We start from the raw sequence: 19,390 nt of genomic DNA, 5'->3' as shown, positions 1-19,390 counted from the left end.
TGGAGGAAGATCAGGAAAAGTCCTAAACTGGGCACTGTGAGAAGTACCTTTAAACCAGACAAAGATTTTTACGTCAATTTCAAGTCTACTCGTGTATTGAGCAGTGTCCTGCAGGAACAAGGGATGATTTCCAGCTGAAATCCTGAAATTTCATCCCAATGTCCAATAACCCTAACTTTTTGTGAGTAGTCTAATGGTGAGCAGGGTAAAAGTGCTCAGAAAAGGTGTTGTTGCTTGTCTGTATACATGTGCTTTTCTTGGTCTCATTTGATACGGATTGAGCAAAGTGATTTGTTAAACTTGATGTAGTATTAGCACACTCAGTGCACAAAGGGCAGAAACGTCTTCAATATTTGTTTTGACACTCTGCCACACCGAATACAGCTGCAGGACCTAAGTGGAACAGCAAAGATTGAAACAAACGAGAACTCAAGACGCGGGTCTCTGTTGGTCCCTACTTTGAGAGCACTTAAACTTTTGGTTTGATTTGTCATTGCCAGTTTTTGTGAACGAGAATTTAAAAACACACCTCTAAAACTGAGGAATGTAAAGCATTTCAAAACAGACGCCAACAAAAATTTGGATAAAAACTGCTGAAGCGGAACTTGAAACAGACGCAGCATCCTTATCAAGCCCATTTTAAATCCTACATGAAATGTAATTGAGTTGACAGGATAAAGAAACATTTTCCAAGGATTTTCAATTATTTGATCAGAAACTCTGGTAGCACATTACTAGCTCTGTGACATTTATAGCCTACAATATACCACCTTAGCTGTGATGGACAGCATAAATAACTCGCAGCCTAATAAATAAGCAGATCTTTACTAATATCATTAAAGTGCCCTTAGGGTAGCCACACCCCCTTATTCCTGATAGCCACACCCCCCAAGACAAATGCTCTGCAATCACATGACTAATCAGCGTCAATAATGTGACATTTTATTCAGCTGACCGTCCCGATGAAGCCATTTATTTAATTAGGCCGCACTCGACCAAACAACAAAATGGCGACTAGAGCAAGCAGCCGCGGCAGTAGCAGTGTGAGGCAAGCAACCTCTACTTTTAAGTCTGTTGATTGGCAGTATAGAATTATTATGAAAGACTTTTTGCTGCTGCATGAATGTAAAATATGTGTATACAGTACTAGTTATGCGTTTCATGAGCTTTTAGCCAGAAACGGCATTATATTTTCATAATTGCCAGTCCCTCTTGTCTACCTCCAGTTATTGACTTCCTTTTACAGATAATGGAATAAACCTTTGAATGACCAGATATCCTTTGGGAACGTCATTAGAAAGGAAATGTGGTCATGCTTTTAAAAGGTAACTTCTGCAGGAGCCCAAGCTGTCCTTTTAAGCCTACTGCCCTAAACCATTAAGAGTGATCACATTTGACCAAGGGCAAGTAACCAAACATGAAATAGCACAATTTAAGAACAACAGGACTCTCACAAAGCTTCCAGCAAAGTGAGAACATACAACAGATAGATATTGAACAAAGCAAGCTAAGCTTTTCAAACTTCAATTTTAGCAGGCCAGGAAAGACACACGTATGTAAACTGTCTGGAAGATGATGATGAAAATCCAGCTGTTTTGCCAAACCTCTATAAAATGAAACCAATACAGTGGTGGAAAGGTTTCACAACTATTGACCCTACAATCCGCTTACAGCACAGCTAATGAAATACAAGGAGGAAGCATATTATTTGTCTTGTCTGTGGAGTTCATTGACAGGCCCATTGATGCTGACATCTCTTTAACATGAGGTTGGAGGGTGTTTGGCCTCCCCTTCAGTCAGTTGTGAGCTGCAGAGCCTGGAAATGATTAGGCCTGGGAGGGCAATTAGCCTGAGCATCGCTGGGCTAAATATAGTGCAGCTTGGCCCAGCTCTGCTCCTGGGTCATGTCCACAATGCGGCCTCCACGCACATATGTTAGCACAATCTGGATTGTTTCATGAGTGATGCGAAGGCTCCGCTGACTCAGACGAGATAACATAATTCAGCTGTCGATCAGGTGTCTCATGAGGAAGGAGGGAGAATGAACCCAAAAAGGAAACACTTCCCCTATCCTCTAGATCTTGAAGTCAAAAAGGCTTATTTAAATAGTTTCTGAAATTGACTAATTATTCCGTCACATATCACCCCTCTTTGCCAATTTCTTCAAAAATGCTATGGTTTGGATATCGTACTTTCTCACATTTTTGCAGAAACGTAGCAGAAAGCAAAGAAAGAATGCTTCTCATTTCAGTCTCCTGATCCTTCAGTCCCCGTATATCCTGCCCCTGTGAGAATGTTTTATTTATTTTTATTTTTTAAAGATTTTTTATCCTTAAAAACAGGAGGTTCGCCCACTTGTTCACCTGGGACAGCCGTTGGACGGCAGAGGCAAACCAAGAAGGTTATAAGAGCCTGGGAATGTTTAACATCTAGAAAGCAATCAGAACATAGCCACTGCTCAGGGAATTGGACAGGAAATACGGAGAGTAACCCTGTCCTGCCTGAAAGGAAAGACAAGAGGAAGTCATTTAGGCTATGACAAATATGCAAACCGAAAGAGAGCCTGCAAATTAAACACAAAGTAGAACCATTTCACATCAATACATACAGTGCAGTGAAAAGTATTTGCCACACTCCTAACTTATGATTTTTCTGCACATTTATCACACTTAAAGGGGCCTCCCCAAAAAAAGTTCAAACTGATAACATAAGTTTCATAAAGAGGTGCAACGATTAATCAATTAACTGACAACTAAGCAATTATCGAATTGATAATGATATTTGATAATCTATTAACCTTGCACTTTAGACCTTGTTTAACTTAAAATTGTGCAAATCCTCGGAATTTCAGCCTCTCAATAGTAAATAAGTATATTTATTAGAATAATAAAGCAGTAAATAATTATAAAATAAAGCAGGCTGATTATCTTTGAGTTTCATCAAAATAATCTTTTACTTTGGAAAACAATTATCAAAATGTTTGCCTATTTTCTGACACGTTACGGACCAAACCTGTAACTGAAGCATAATCAATTCATGTTTGTGCATTTTCAGCAGTCAGTATGAAATAACTATATATAGTATATATCATAAGTATATACATAGTGTTTAATATAAATTTGTTTTTAAATAAAGGGATGGAAATTGAAAGTTTTTTTAAAAATCCAATTCATCAATTAATGGAAAAAATTATCAACAGATTAAATGATAAAATAGCCGTTAATTGCAGCACTAAGTACAATTACTACTATTATTGTGGTACAGGGGCTCCCTCTAGTTGCATGCGAAAGAATCACTTAGTGTAGCTCAGTTGTTAATAGGTACCATTTTTATTTAACCTTCATGTGCAATACATTTGAATGGTATCATTATTTAAGTGCAGTTTTTTATAGTTTTAGTGCAATGATCATGTTCAAACTGCAGAAAGTTCAGTATCACTGCCCCAAAAACAATGGAAAGTAAATAACCTCAATCATGTTTCGTTAACATGAAGCAAACGCCAAGCTGATGAAGTTAACCTGCGCTAGAAACAAAGCTTGTAGAAAGATGACGTTCGACACTGCATCCATTGGTGCAGAAAACAAATCACATTAATCCAGTGACTGATCAGTTTGCATTTTAAGATGCCTGATGATTTTTTTGTTTGATATGGTGCTGAATTGTATTTTTTCCTGACACAAGATGGACCTTCCCCCAGTCAGAAGACAAATAGAGGATTTTCTTCTCTAAAAGTGTAGCTGCTGACGACTCTCCTTCTCTTCCTCAAACAGGCTTATGTGGCAAGACTTGCGCGTGTGTATAGGTGGTAGGAAGTTTCGTTTCCGTCCTGTGTTCCTTTATTTTACAGTCTCTTGCTCACTTTTATGGTGTATATAAACCATTTTACTTTACTGCTAATGAAAAGACAGTTGTTGGAAATACTTCTGTGAGCATCGTCCCTATTAATCCATCCACTAAGGTTCATAAATTTGCAACATTATTGTTTAGGCAACATTGCCTGTTTTAGATTGCGATGTATAGCTCCAGAAAAAGCTACAGTTCTGAGATCACTTCAGTCAACAGTTGCTTAAACTAAAGATAAAGATAATTTGCTGTATCTAGGGAGCTTGTGTAGAGCGATTTTACCTGGGGGTATTAAATTTAGTATTACCAGGTACAATATCTGTTATCAGGTATACACTTATTTTAGTTTTAAAGTTTACTGTAGCACCGCTGCCATTTCAATGCCCAAGACAAGCTGCTTTCCAAATATTTTTTATACATATGGGCTCTGTTTACAGTAACTTCACAGAGACATTGCTTGGATGATTAGAAAAAGTCAATATTCTACGGAGAAATGATCAAGAGAAAATGACTAAAAGTAGGGGAGAGCAAAACCAAAACAACCATAAAAAGAACACTGATCCTTATCAGATTTGAAATCCCTTCCACTTTTACCCACTAAATTCAATTCCCTGTGCACACTGAATTCATACGCAGCAATATATCTGCAGCCTGTAGCAACAGAATAAGAGAGACACATCCATCCATCACATGATGAGGTTATTGTGCCAGTGTGAGTTGATGATAAAATGTGCTCAGTGCCCTCCTAAAGAAACTGTTTATTATTATCTATCATTTGCCACAAGAGAAATGAGATCATGCAGTGTGGCTTACAGTCAGTGTTGCCTCGGCAAGATCGAACAGTGTCCTTGGAGTGACATTATTTATTGAAATACGCTAAAATATGTGTAGCAAATGCATTATGAACAGAGCTTCTGTTGGAGCAATGTTGGCTGTAGCTTGGCTTAACATTGGCTTGCTCTTTCTCAACAGATGTCCCTTGTGCAACACGGTGGGGATAATAGAGGAAAGGGTCTGAACGGTTTATTTTACCCCTTTCATGAAAGGAAGGGATTTCCTTTTGATGGCCTATTAATGTATAGACAATTTATGGTCCTTCCTTGAGCAGAGATTTTGATCTTAATTACTTTGTTAATTAGCTGTGATTCACAGGAGAAGTCTTGGTCTATCGAAGTCCCTCAGCATTGCTGAGAGGGCTTCTCAGAATCTCTCACATCCTCTTTCCCATTTTAAAAATCACCCATCCTGCACTTGTGACTGATTTGCAAGTCTGCCTCTGCAGAAGGTGTATTTTTTTCTTCCTTCAAATGTCAGCAAACTCCAGAGAGCTCCAGCTATCAGTTTCCACTGCCAGAGGAAAGCGGAGCAGAACCTGGCTCTCTTTCCCTAGCTCCTTATGTCCATGCAGTAGACTTGAATCACATGGACGCAGTCCACAGATTTACGTTTATTGTTTTCCAATGAACGAGTCAGAGATGTGCTCCTCTCCCTGGATGATGAAATGGCTCCCTTATTCCGGGTGCCTTACCTTAGATTTATGGATTGAAGATTTAGCTAATAAAAAAGAAATAGCCACTGTTAAAACAATACAAATTGTTTTGTGAATTTGCCAGTTGACGCAAATGATGACACGCTAATGAACACCGTGATGTTTACTTCAACACTTCAGTGTTGTCTGATCACCAGCTTGCAATACATTAAAACAGGTTGTTCGGAACATGAACAAGAAGTAGGCGTATTGGCACCCAGGCCTTCTTGAGAAGAACATGCTGAGAGCGAGGAAAGGCCAGGTCCAGCTGAAGCAGCTGCTTGCTATTACTCTCAAGCCCCCACCCCGCCCCCCCCGCGGCAGGAAATGAGCAATCATTTAGTACTGACAGGTACATGCTGAACCACTGCTATCTCTGCTCTGAAACCACCCAAATAATGGATTACAGCAGTTTAGTATTAACTTTAAGCCTCTCAAGTATCAATGCTAGGTTCATCGTTTTATAACTTTGCAGGTTTAAAAGTGTGTTATTCTGAGCAGGCCAAATCATGAAGTGCTGTCGTCGTTAACTGAGAGAAAGTACGCCCTTGCATCAGAGGTATATCAGAATCTATATCTGCATGTGTGATGCAGGCTCAAAGAGAAAAACAGCTCTTAAAATGTGACTCAAACATTTGAGATGCTTTTCTGGTTGTGAAAAGCAGTAATTTCGAAGTCTCTGGAGAGTTGCGGAGGGCTTAGTGGATCCAGCTGGATCTGGAGTGTAGCTGTGGACCTGCCTTAATGCCATGCCAAGTAACAAGACCAGTTCACTTCCCTGTGACACAGGGTGCATGAAGAAGGTGGCAGTATAAACACCAAGAGCAGAGAAGACACCATTTACTTGGGGTTGAACATCTTAAGAGTTTTTGTAGTAGACTATAATGAGATGAGAGTCAGGTTGCAGTCGATGAATTGACGTCATCGATAGTTTTTCAGCACAGTGGTCCCCAACCTTTTTTGCACCATGGATCAGTTTCTCGAAAAGGCATATTTCGACAGACCGCCATAGAAACAAAACCAAATCAGTCAAAAAAATAACTCACCATTACACTAAATGTAATAATAATAAGTGGTAGCCGTGAGCGTGTCATGCCGATGGAGTCGTAAAGTCGACTCGACTAACCGGTTAAACGCTTCTATAGACCAACTAAAGTTTGTTACCTTTGTAATCTGTACACTGCTCCCACTTTTTCTCTTGCTCAATGGAATGAGAGGAAAGCGGAGCAGAACCTGGCTTTCTTTCCCTAGCTCCTTAGGTCCACGCAGTAGACTTGAATCACATGGACGTAGTCCACAGATTTACGTTTATCGTTTTCCAATGAACGAGTCAGCGAGGTGCTCCTCTCCCTGGATGATCTGTACACTGCTCCCACCTTTTCTCTTGCTCAATGGAATGAAAAACCATAATGTGATAATTCATACTTGATTTGTCCCCTACGACGTGTAAGACAGCGGGTGTAGGCTTCTGAGACCCTCTGTGACTATGAACAGGATGAACAGTAGAGAAAAACGGTGGGTGGATGGCTGGCAGGTAATAAGGGCTGTTCCTTTTCCACAGGCGTACATAACCACTTGTGAGGAGCTGCACTTAATCTGTATGTGGATGTACTCCATAATATGATTTTGCCTGCAGTGAAATTCGCATTGTATCATATTGTGATACTATCGCAAGTTTAATTAATCGTTCAAGCCGAATCTAAAATATCCAGGTCCAGGAACTTGTAAACAAGCAGAGAGCTCTGTTGTTTAGTCTCTGACAGTCCTCTACAAACGTCTCTGTTGTGCAGCCCCAGATGTCTCATTACTGCAAAACAAGCAGCAGGATGAGCAACATAGAATCCACTGGCCCTCAACGATGCCTCTTTTTCAATTAGAGAAGATTATCCCAGCCAGAGCGGGTCTTCCTGTGCAGTGATATGCTAGCTTGCCACACACAGGACGGCTATGTGTCATGTCAAGATAAATTTAGTGAGGAGGGGAATTAAAGGTGATTGTGTGAGGGGAGTTGTGGCTCCACATGAGTGCACAACAAGCTTAATAGCAGGAGGTTGCTCTGGCATCTATAAACTTTACAACCTATGAGAATGCATAGGCAGCGACACAGTTACACACTTACTACACTTCACTACCTCATAAATAAAAAGGGATAGCATCCCACAATTCCTTACAATATACAGTAGCTTTACCTGACAGGCATTAATCACATTATAAACCTAAGCCAAGGGAATTTCTGCAGGGCCAAGCATTAGCTAAAGCAGGTAGATACATTCATCCTTAAAAGCACAATGGAACACCACTGCCCTCATACCACTGCCTACATCACTCACATTTATGAGAATGTTGGGATTAACAAGACATTTAACTCATCAGGCAAACTGACATGACATGCACATAAAACAATGAGGACTACAAATTCATCCACAAAAAAAAAAAAAAGAAAATTCTTACAGATCTGAAACATGATCAGCTTGTTGTGCAACCAAAGAAGGCTAGGCTTGAAATAGAAAATGCAGCTGTAAAACATTGTAGCTCGCTGCCTGACACTAACTCTACATAACTTTCCAGAGAGGCTGCGCCATAGCTGGACCAACTCCACTGACCAGGGGCGTCTGTGGTTAAATTGTGCTAGTCTACAGGTCCGGAGGAGGCAGGCAGGCTCCACTGCTGCTGACATGGAGCACCATTGCAGGGGAATGACTGAGTAATGGCAGGGTAACGTGATCCAGGGCTCGAAGGGAGTGGGAACCACCATGACACCTAAATCATAGCTGTGGGAAGGAGAAAGGGAGACACAAACTGTGTTTGCAAGACAGATATGTAGGGAGATGAGAGGTTGAGGAGACAAAGGGTGGAGTAATGGAATAAATTAACAAGGGGGCAGTATATTTGGGAAACCGCCACATAACACTGGATGCAAGGGAAAACTTTTCTGTTGCCATTCATGAATGTACTGCACCTCTTGAAGTGGGAGGACCCTCAGAGGAATGACGAGGTGTGGTTTGGGTTTCATACTTTTTTTTTTAGATTGTGTCGGACAGAATAAACTTGAGGTCCAAAATGAGTTACATTTTAACTGATTTCTAGAGCTAGTTGAAAAATTTGGCCTGGAAGTCATACCTCAACCTACAATACCTCTATTCATATAGCTAATTTAGATTCTTTGCTTCCTATAGAAATGAATGGAAATGAATATAATCAATACCAAGGTCATACTGATGGCATCATGAAATCTCAATTTTTTAGAAACATTTGTGTAGAAATAAGTTAACCACTGAATTGTAATAAGCAGATAGAATAGAGACCCACGGACCGTTTTCATACTAGCACCCTCATTATAATTGCACTACAGAGAGTTGATTTCACCCCCTTGCTAACGTTTAGCATAACATAAGATATTCTTTATTAATCCCAAGAGTCCAGTAATAGGTCTGAATACAGCAAATAAATTGTGGTTCAAACCAAATCAACAGTCCGAATTTTCCTACAAAAAGTGTGCTTTGCAATTTGCATGTGATGTGAAAGCTCTAGCTGATCTACTATCTATCTGACAACCTGCATAGGACCACATTCGGGTCATGGAGGACATGAATGTTGTTTACATACCTAATCAAGTGATTCGCGTTGATAGGTATATAAACAGGACCAGAGAAACCAGTGAAAGCAAACTACAGGTATAAAGGCTTAAGAATTAATGAGTTCCATTTTCTGTTTTATGGACCCCAGCAAGTAAAAAAACAAAACAAACAAACAAAAAAACTTTGCAGACTTGTAGTTGGTTCATCCTCGATGTGCACTGAGCTTTCATGAGATACACTATTAATGCCAAACGTAATGGCTCACCTGCCTTGACTCACATATGATTTTGAGTGATCTCCCATTCTAAATCCATATGGTTTAATACAGGGGTGCTCAATGCGTCGGTCGAAGATAGTATTGGTAGATCGCATGACATCGCGTAACATTAAAAAATAAATAAATAAAAAATAAGACGTCAGCATATGATCAACTGTTGATGGAAAATACGACACTGACTTCCTGCCAAAAAGCGAACTGAGAAAGAGAAAGGAACTAAAATCCCAGTTGACCGGACAGCAGTTATTTTTCACACAACATACTTCAAAAACGAGGGCTTCCACCGAAGCATCGTTAAGAACAAGAAGTCCTTCCGAGAAGGAGAGATGGTAAAAGAGGCATTCGTGGAAGCAGCTGACACATTGTTCCGGGACTTTAAAAATAAGGCAGCATCCCTGGCTGATTCACTTCAGTGCAAGTCATCGGAGTAAACTCAAGTAATGACAAAACAATTTACATTGTTAATTATGTTGTGTTTTGCAAGATTGTACATCAACATACATTGGTGCTGAGCTGTGTCGGCAGCCCAGAATTTTAGCTCAGTGGTAGCAATCTGCACTCCCAAACCGGAGACATGGTCGCGGCCCCCCCCAAAAAAAGGTAGATTGAGGGAGGTTGGCTGCTTGAAAAGTACAACCCCAATTCCAATGAAGTTAGGATGTTGTGTTAAACAAATAAAAACAGAATACAATGATTTGCAAATCATGTTCAACCTATATTTAGTTGAATACACTACAAAGACAAGATATTTAAAGTACAAACTGATAAACTTGATTGTTTTTAAAACTTAGAATTTTATGGCTGCAACACGTTCCAAAAAAGCTGGGACAGGGTCATGTTTCACCTTTTTTTAACAACAGTCAATTAGCGTTTGGGAACTGAGAACACTAATGCTTGAAGCTTTGTAGGTGGAATTCTTTCCCATTCTTGCTTGATGTACAGCTTCAGCTGTTCAACAGTCCGGGGTCTCCGTTGTCGTATTTTACGCTTCACAATGTGCCACACATTTTCAATGTGAGACAGGTCTGGACTGCAAGCAGGCCAGTCTCGTACCTGCACTCTTTTACTACGAAGCCACGATGTTGTAACACATGCAGAATGTGGTTTGGCATTATCTTGCTGAAATAAGCAGGGGCGTCCATTAAAAAGACGTTGCTTGGATGGCAGCATATGTTTCTCCAAAACCTGTATGTACCTTTCAGCATTAATGGTCCCTTGACAGATGTGTAAGTTACCCATACAATTGGCACTAACACAGCCCCATACCATCACGGATACTGGCTTTTGAACTTTGCGTCCATAACAGTCCGGATGGTTCTTTTCCTCTTGGGCCCGGAGGGTCCACAATTTCCAAAAACAATTTGAAATGTGGATTCGTCAGACTACAGAACATGTTTCCAAATCAATGATTATTTGCTCAAAACAATAAAGTTGATCAGTTTGAACATTAAATATATTTTCTTTGTAGTCTATTCAATTAAATATAGGTTGAAGATGATTTGCAAATCATTGTATTCTGTTTTTACTTGTGTTTAACACAACGTCCAAACTTCATTGGAATTGGGGTTATAGATCATGGGGCAAAAAGGTTTGGGAACCCCTGGTTTAATATGTTGTTGTCTACCCTTTGCAGCTGTAAAATATTCAACTCTTGTGGGAAGGCTTGCAACAAAGTGTAGGAGTGAGTTTATAGGAATTTTTGCCAATTCTTTCAAGAAGTTATTTGCGAGTTCACACACTGATGTTGGATGAGAAGGCCTGGCTCACTGTCCACTCAAAATCAACCCAAAGGTGTTCTATCTTGTGGGCAGGACTCTGTGCAGGCCACTTAAATTCATCCATACCAAATTCCCTCATCCATGTCTTTATGGACCTTGCTTTGTCCACTGGTGCACAGACATGTTAGAACAGGAAGAGGCAATCCCGAAACTGTTTGACTGTCCAAAATCTCTTGGTATGCTGCAGTTCCTTTCACTGGAGCTCAGAGGTTAATATTTAGGACATTCCTAACTTTGTGGGAACAGTTTGGAGATGGCCACTTCCTGTTCAAAGATGACTGTGCATCAGTACACAAATCAAGGTTCATAAAGATATGGATGAGGGAGTTTGATGTGGATGAACTCGACTGGCCGGCAACCCTATAGTACACTTTTGGATGAATTAGAGCGGAGACTAAGAGCCAGGCCTTCTCATCATCAGTGTGCAACCTCACAAATGCAGTTCTGGAAAAATGGTCATAAATCCCCATAAACACACTCATAAACCTTGTGGAAAGCCTTTCCAGAAGAGTTTAAGATGTATAAACTGCAGAGGGTGGACCGATGTCATATTAAGCCCTATGGATTAAGAATGGGATGTCACTTAAATTCAGGTGAGTGAATACTTTCGGCAATACAGTTGTGTATACCGGATTTACATGTGATTGCAGTATGGCCTATGGATTATTGTGCAACCTTAGAGGCGCATTATCTCTGAAATGTTGAATTACAAATTGTAGGACTTAACCTTTGATTTCACTGTATACTGTATGTCATCCTTCATGCATCAGCTCACAGTTCCTATTCCGTCTGGACAAGCATTTCTACATAAAGTGCATGTAAACATACACTGGAGGTGGAATAAAAATGGATGTTGAACTTTGGGTGATGTTATGTTTACAAAGGTCCTGAATTAAATATAGAATAAAAAGCTGGCCAACATTGTCACAGAAAATAAGATTCTCTGAACACCTGGCTTGATGGTTCTATACAAAAAAAGTGGTTTAAACACACACAGACACACCAAACACAATTACACCATGAAGGCAGAATCTGGAGAACAATGCCTTGCTCAAGAGCAGGTTTGAAAGAAAAGCTAAGTACTGTACTTATAACCTAAAAGATTATACAAACACTGGAGTCTATTAATATTATGCCGCTATCACACAATAATTTGACTTGTTGGATGGAACATAACCAGTCCTAAAGAAGCACCTCAATAAAATGACTAAAGACCATCATTAGGTGTCGGATGTCATTTTCCTTAAAACACGTCTATGAAGACTTAGCTGAGAAAAAAAAAATATTCACCAACTATTACTGAGCCACAAAATCATTTTTCCCCCCCATCTACCATATGGTCTTCATTCATTATTCAGACTTGAGATGCGCTTTCCTTGTTCTTCAACCATCCGCTCATGACATATTTGGGCAGCACTTACCCGACATGACACGTATAAGCAGACTAGTATAAAAAAAAATAAAAAATAAAAAAAGATGTTTCAAAAGGGACAACTTCAACATTTTTGAGCAATTCGCTCAGAGCAGGGATGTCCAAAGTTCTGCCTGTGGGCCATTTCCGTGCCGCCGCTCGCTGGCCACCCCACAGTATACATAAAAATAATATAACATACATAGTGGCCAATGTGTCATCTCACTGGTGTGAAATATATGTAGTGGGTACAGAAAGTATTCAGACCCCTTACATTTTTCACTCTTTGTTATATTGCACCCATTTGCGAAAATCATTTAAGTTCTTTTTTTTCCTCCTTCATTAATGTACACACAGCACCCCATATTGACAGAAAAAAAACTGAATTGTTGAAATTTTTGCAGATTTATTAAAAAAGAAAAACTGAAATATCACATAGCCATAAGTATTCAGACCATTTTCTCAGTATTGAGTAGAAGCATCCTTTTGAGCTAATATAGCCATGAGTCTTTATGGGAATGATGCAAGTCACCAGGAGCAGGAACTATGACAACAAAGTCACCAGGAGTGGAAACCACGACGGGAGTCGATACCATGGTTTTCACACTATTCCGTAAAGTTTTGGTTCGGGATTAGGAGGGAATGGGATCGATCTCTGTGTGAGCGGGATTTTATTTTATTTTTTTAAACATTCAGTGTATTAGGTGGGAGTGATATCAACCTCTGTGGGGGTGGTCGTCAAATTCCACTTCCGTGTCAGCCTCTAGCGTGCACGCGTGTGCACGCACACACAGACAATGCAAAGTCAATTGCAAAATTAAAAACCCGCGATCCATTAAGGACATATTCGCCCATGCAGAGCGTATGGAAAGGTATTCTGTTTTAGCCCATAGTATTAACAAGTGATCCCTCCTTGTCTTGAGGTCAAAAGTAAATTGCATTTAGCTTTCTTATGCAGAAAATAACTATCACACCTCTGCTGTTGACAAAGCAATAGGATTTTCGAACATTTTCAGCTTTCTTGAATAATTAATACTACTGAAACTTTCTTCAAAGCTCTGTGATTGAGTGGCGCCTGAAAGAAAAGTGTGTGTGCTTGTGTGCGTGTTATAGTAATATGATCATAGTTATGATTAAGCGGAAACGTTAGACAATCATCTAAGTTTCCTTTGCCTGCTTCCACCCTCCTCATCTCGCAACATGAGAAGCCACTGTGGAACTGTTCATAAGCCAAAGACAACATTAAAACCGGCTGTATGGCATGGATTTTGTTTATGCAAGGTGCCATGTTTACATGCCAACCCCTTACTCATGCTCAGAGGGATGAAAAATATGACAATGTTACTCTTCCCTTACAGCCATTGTATGTGACGCACCCTTAGAAGTGTGAGCACTTTGCCGAGGTGAGCGTGATAAACGAGGCTGTCACAGTCCGACTGTGACCAACTCCTCCAAAGAGCTGAGAGCTGCACTGGGCCTGTGAAAACTCTTATAAAAGTGTCTGCTAACCAATTTTCCACGTGAGCAGTAAGCTGCTTTGAAATAAACCATCTAATTGTACGTCCATACTTTACGGATTGTGATTTAACTGACTTATTATATACTAGAAATGCATTCAGTACAGAATACAGACCTAAGAAAGATGTGAAAGAAGAAAGATCGTTTGCGTGTGAATGTCCAACTATCCCCATCAAATACATTAGGTTATTCATTTCCTACAGTGTGTTCCAAATTATATTTTTTCTCTGATTTTCCAAAATAGTTGATAAAAATAATTTTCAAGTCATCAATGGGGGAGGGGGGCACAACATGACTCGCTCTCCTTCTATGCCCATAGCAGCAAATGATGCAGAGGTATACCTTGCGGCATGAGATTGTCCACTGAGGAGTACCGTGCAAGCCTGGATGGTCCAGATGGATGGAGTAGTGGATGGTTAGTGAAAGACCGCCATGTCCCAACAAAGCTGTGATGTCAGAAAAGCAGCGGCGGCGGACTGGCGAAGTCATGTATTTGACCAGAAACATGTCAGGGAGAAAGATTGCCGACCCCTCTAGGGTCCCTAAATGACTTCTGAAAAGTCCGTGAACCCTCTGACTGACCACTTTCTGCCATTGTACCAAAAGAGGAACTGTGCTTCCATTACCAAAATCATTTTCAAGCATGACAATGGACCATATCAAAAGAAATTCAAGCAGAAACTCTTCCAACATTTAAGTTTAATGGAATGAAAATGTAATGAAACTGTAGAAAAGCTGAATCACAGTAGATCGACAAGAGACCCCACCGATGCCAGAGCTCAACAGGAAAAAAAATTAGCAGGGGCAAGTGACTGTAAGTGTACAGTACCCTTTTGGGGGCAACATGCGATGACAGCTAAACATTGAAATGGCAACAGCTCAGAAAATTGTAGGTCTGAAGGGGTGCAAAATGAAAACTTCCTCCCAGAGTTGCAGCATGTGGGCTTTGCTGACCTTTACGGCTCGTTATAATGTGACAAAACCTGGCTTCCTGGCAGTGGTGAAAATAATATTTTGTACCTGGAAAGGGAAACCAAAAGCCCCTCTGGAATATACACCACAGCGAGCGCTATTTCCAGCTTCAATATGTTGACTCTGCGTGGAGGGGAATTTATCCTTCACTCTTCCTCCCCACAACACATCTTTACTTTATTACAGCTGATCATTAATATCTAGGATACGTTTCAACTATCACTACTACACTAACACACTACAAACATTCTAACAACAACAAAAAATGCTTACGCCTATTAAGAATTGGAAACTGTAGAAGTCCGCCCTCACCCCCACTGATTGAGAGAAACATCCACGCTGACTGCAAGCTCACAGTTGCCAACCGTGGCTGATCAGGCAGAAAGCTTCCAGTCATCAATCGATGAGGAAACTGATACAGCAGATGGCTTGTTTCACAAAATAATTTGCTTTACATATCCATCTGGTAAAGAGCCAATATAAACTACAAAAGGCAGACACTTCAAAAGACAAACTTGGAAGGTGATCGGACAAATGTTCTGTCTTTTACATCAACTGTGGGCCAAACAAATCAACAACATGACATAGTACGCAGAAACATGACAACTTGACAAGTAGCCAGTCAGTACTTTTGCGTGAATATTAAATTGGATGACATGCATTCAAGTATTTAAAAAAAAAAAAAGAAAAAAAAAAAACACCATGCAAACTCCTTACCATCTCCCTTTTTAGCAGACATTTCTGGTGAAGCTTGTACATCAAAAAATATGTAAATAATCATACAAGGACAGGAAACTGCTATGACAGTAAACTAATTTGGACAATGTAAACCTGATCATTTTATACATCATTTACACATTATATTAGGCCTCTTATTTTGAAGCCTAAACTGGTGGTCAGGATCCTGATCTTATAGCCAATTTGTAGACTGCCAGTCATTTATTTATGTATTTTTAGTCAGTCAATCACTCAACTTGCTCTTAGTATAGCATGTACTAGGGCTTCAACTAACGATAACTGTGATAATTTATTAATCGGTTGATTATTTTTTTCGATAATTGATAAATCGGACAAAAAAAAACATCTTTCAATTTCCGTCCCTTTATTAAAAAAAACTGTACATTATTTCAAACAGGTCGCTGCGTGAATGATCCAGAGCTCTTAAAGTAATAAATTATGACTAATTGAAAACAAAAATGTTGAGGTCAAATAGCTTTACAATAGGCCATGGACCAACACACAAAAACATTCAAATGTATGCTATAAAACAAATGCTAAAAATCTTCTTTTTTTTTTTGTATCAAAGTGCACAAAAAAATAGGTATTTTGTGTTGTTTAAAAGTGACCTGAGCTATCAGACGACATATGTTGTGGAACCTCAAGCTTGTCCCGTCCGGGATGCCGTAGGACTACTGACTTCAACTTTTCGGCTGGCCTGACCGCAATGGGACTAAAGTAAATAGTATACGGGAGTAAACAGAGAGGGAAATCACAACTGTCGAGTTCTGAGCAGTTTGTGACCGTGCCCGACTGACCAATGGTCAAGCAGAACAACGGAGACGTGCCGTCCTTGACAATTCACTATTATGCCGAAGGGGATTTTCAAATGAAAAGTCGGTGCTAGCAGCCTAATGTTATTGCGTTTTATGCATAAGCTGCATTTGCTTCTATAAAGTTGCAATTCGTGATTGTATTTTGTAACACCATATTTATTGAGTTAGCCCTTGGTAAAGTAGAACTTTATAGGTATTTTTTTTTATTATTATTATCTATCATTTATTCTTATTTAAAGATGAATTGTGCACTGAAAACTGTCTACATAGTTTTTGGAAAAGTAGTACAATAAAGATTTTTCCCAAACATGAGGAATACTCATGATTAATAATCATGATTACAATATCTATCAAAATAATCGTGATTATTATTTTAGCCATAATCGTGCAGCTGTAGACCATTGGTAGCCAGAAGCGCTAAATAATACCGTTTTTTTTGCTTTGTGTCGCAAGCCTATATGTTAGTTACGAGTCAGCTTCAGACACGCCGGTACTTGAGTGAAGTGGGGAAAAAACAAAAAAAGAGCCACAGTGCATAAAAACAAACACAAAAATTGAAAACGACACCACAAGCAGTTACAATAAGCCAAATCTCACATCCAGTCACTCACACAAAGATGAACCAGCCATGTTGCTGCTGAAATCACTCACAGTAGCAAAGTGATAAGTTGCCACCATCTTTTGTCAAAAATAAATAAATAAATACTAAATAAAAACAACATGGAATAAGCACTTCAAACGCCTCGAAAATCCATCCATCCATTTTCCATACTGCTTATCCTCACTAGGGTCACTGGTGTGCTGGAGCCTATCCCAGCTGACTCTGGGTGAGAGGTGGGGTACACCCTGAACTTGTCGCCAGCCAATCACAGGGCACATATAAACAAACAACAATTCACACTCACATTCACACCTACAGGCAATTTAGAATCTCCAATTAATGCATGTTTTTGGGATGTGGGAGGAAACCGGAGTGCCCGGAGAAAACCCACGCAGGCACGGGGAGAACATGCAAACTCCACACAGGTGGGGCCGGGGATTGAACCCCGATCCTCAGAACTGTGAGGGTGACGCTCTAACCAGTCGCCCACCGTGCCGCCTTACTTCTTTGTATTCTTTATTATTATGTTTTAATAAAAGTAAAAGTTATTTTCCTTGTTTAAAAAAAAAAAGGGGGGGGGGGGGTGTGCAGTTTTGGGGGAGCTGGAATGAATGAATGGCATTTTTAATTTATTTCATGAGGGCGTGGGGGGTGATTTGATATAAGAGTACATTGAGCTTGGTCCTGAAACAAATTTAACTCGCAAGTCAAGGTACTACTGTACCTAATTTTGCCAAAGAAAAAGTCAACAGTCCCGTTGTGTATTGCCTGTACCTTGCAGTGGCAAAAGGGCAAGAGTTATTCATTTTGGTATCAATTTGACTGTGAAAACTGTCTCGTGGAAACTTTCTTCATTTAATAATTGTCCTGAAAGTGCACTAAAATAATAATAAGCGCCTGCATCTCATAAGCATGGTGCACTGGTTAGCACAGGCCTGCTCTGCACTAACTGTACACAAACTGGCAGACCGTTCGATAGCGTTCACCAACACGAAGGTCGTTGCATGTGCATATTCACGTCAGTTGTATAGTGTTGCATGTTGTTGTTTCTCAACTTTGACAGTGTTCTTCAAACAGAAAATGAAGAGTCAATGCAGACATTCGAGCGACATGTACAAGCTATGGTGACAAACACTGCAAACTAAGCCCTGTTTGGCTTCGGTGACGAGACTCAAAAGCAGCGGGCTCCATGAAACTGTTGGATTACCTCAAATTATGTCTCACCTGGATCTCCAGAGACCTGGAGGCTGCACCGTCACTCTATAGACGAGGTCATTTTCAAATAATACTTGGCAAAATCGTCGATTCTCATTTCTGCTTCGCTCCAGCCATTTTGGGTCAAACCATCAATGAGCTCATATGGGGGTGCGCAATATACGGCAGCTAATTACCCTCTCGTGTTTCTTAAATTGGCTCGAATACATTTTAGTCAGCTAAGATTATATCTATATTAAGTAGCTTGATTATTTGTTTGTTACAGAGTGGTCAGCGAACAGTGCTTTGTAGTACGTGTGCGTCGTACAACACCTCCCATAGGAAGACATGGTACAGCCCGCCTGTTGTGTGAGTCTGCTGTAAATGCAGCCAATGAGCTCAGCTGCTGAGTGAACTATGTAGCAGTGTTCCACACTTACACTCAATGGCACGCAGTTGTGAAGCACTCAGAGATGCGAACCCGAGGCAAACTCGATCATGGGGCTTTCCACTTCCGTGTAATGGAAAGATTTGGGATATTAATGTTTATCCTCTACTAAAAAAAAGGAAAAAAAAGTGTGAATTTGAGAAAAATCATTCTATTTCCTAAACTGGATAAAGTCTTGAAAAATCTTTGCGTATTATTATCATCAAAGAATATATAGTGTAGTTTCCCATTTTGACTGCTTCAATGCTCACATCTGGGCGACTCGGGTCACTCTACACTCATTTCTACTGCAATTCTGCTCCTCAGCTGACACTGACAGCAGTGCTACTGCAACTGGCAAGTGTCTCTGGCCCTTGCTGTTATTGGTTACTCACTTTCGGTGTCGTGCAAATGGTTGAAACCTTTGATAGTTTGGATTTTATGTTTTTTTTTGTAACGGTTTTCCTCTCTCCTACTCCTTTTCCCCACTGGAATAATGTTCATTTTCCTCACGAGGTGGCAACAAGTTTGGAACTTTGTTTTGCTCCCGTCTTTGTGAATCAAGTCTGCACATGCGCAGTAAGAAAATGAAGTAGTCCATTGCATGAGACAGGAGGGGGGACCACTCAAAACTATCACGATAAGTTAAGCATTTTAAAGTGTTTTTAAGATCTCGAATCAAGACAAACACTAATAATTGCTTTAAATCC

General features: G+C 40.1%; 1 protein-coding gene across 9 annotated transcripts in view; it reads right to left on the bottom strand.

Moving 5' to 3' along the window:
• znf438 (zinc finger protein 438) overlaps positions 1-18,426 on the bottom strand; it is a 43,254-nt gene extending 24,828 nt beyond the window's left edge. For 2 of the 9 annotated variants that reach the window (XM_061758651.1, XM_061758649.1), the window contains exon 1: positions 18,284-18,414. The gene's annotated coding sequence lies outside the window, so the exon portion shown is untranslated. Of the gene's footprint in view, positions 1-18,266 lie in introns of all 9 variants that reach the window. The other 7 variants (XM_061758658.1, XM_061758657.1, XM_061758654.1 and 4 more) reach the window with 5 other exon arrangements.
• Positions 18,427-19,390: the final 964 nt, after the last annotated feature.

Source organism: Phyllopteryx taeniolatus, chromosome 20 (assembly GCF_024500385.1).
Source record: "Phyllopteryx taeniolatus isolate TA_2022b chromosome 20, UOR_Ptae_1.2, whole genome shotgun sequence".
NCBI classification, from domain to species: Eukaryota; Metazoa; Chordata; class Actinopteri; order Syngnathiformes; family Syngnathidae; genus Phyllopteryx; species Phyllopteryx taeniolatus.
The sequence above is the reverse complement of the archived record's forward strand: the minus strand, read 5'-3'. Positions and strand labels throughout refer to the sequence as shown.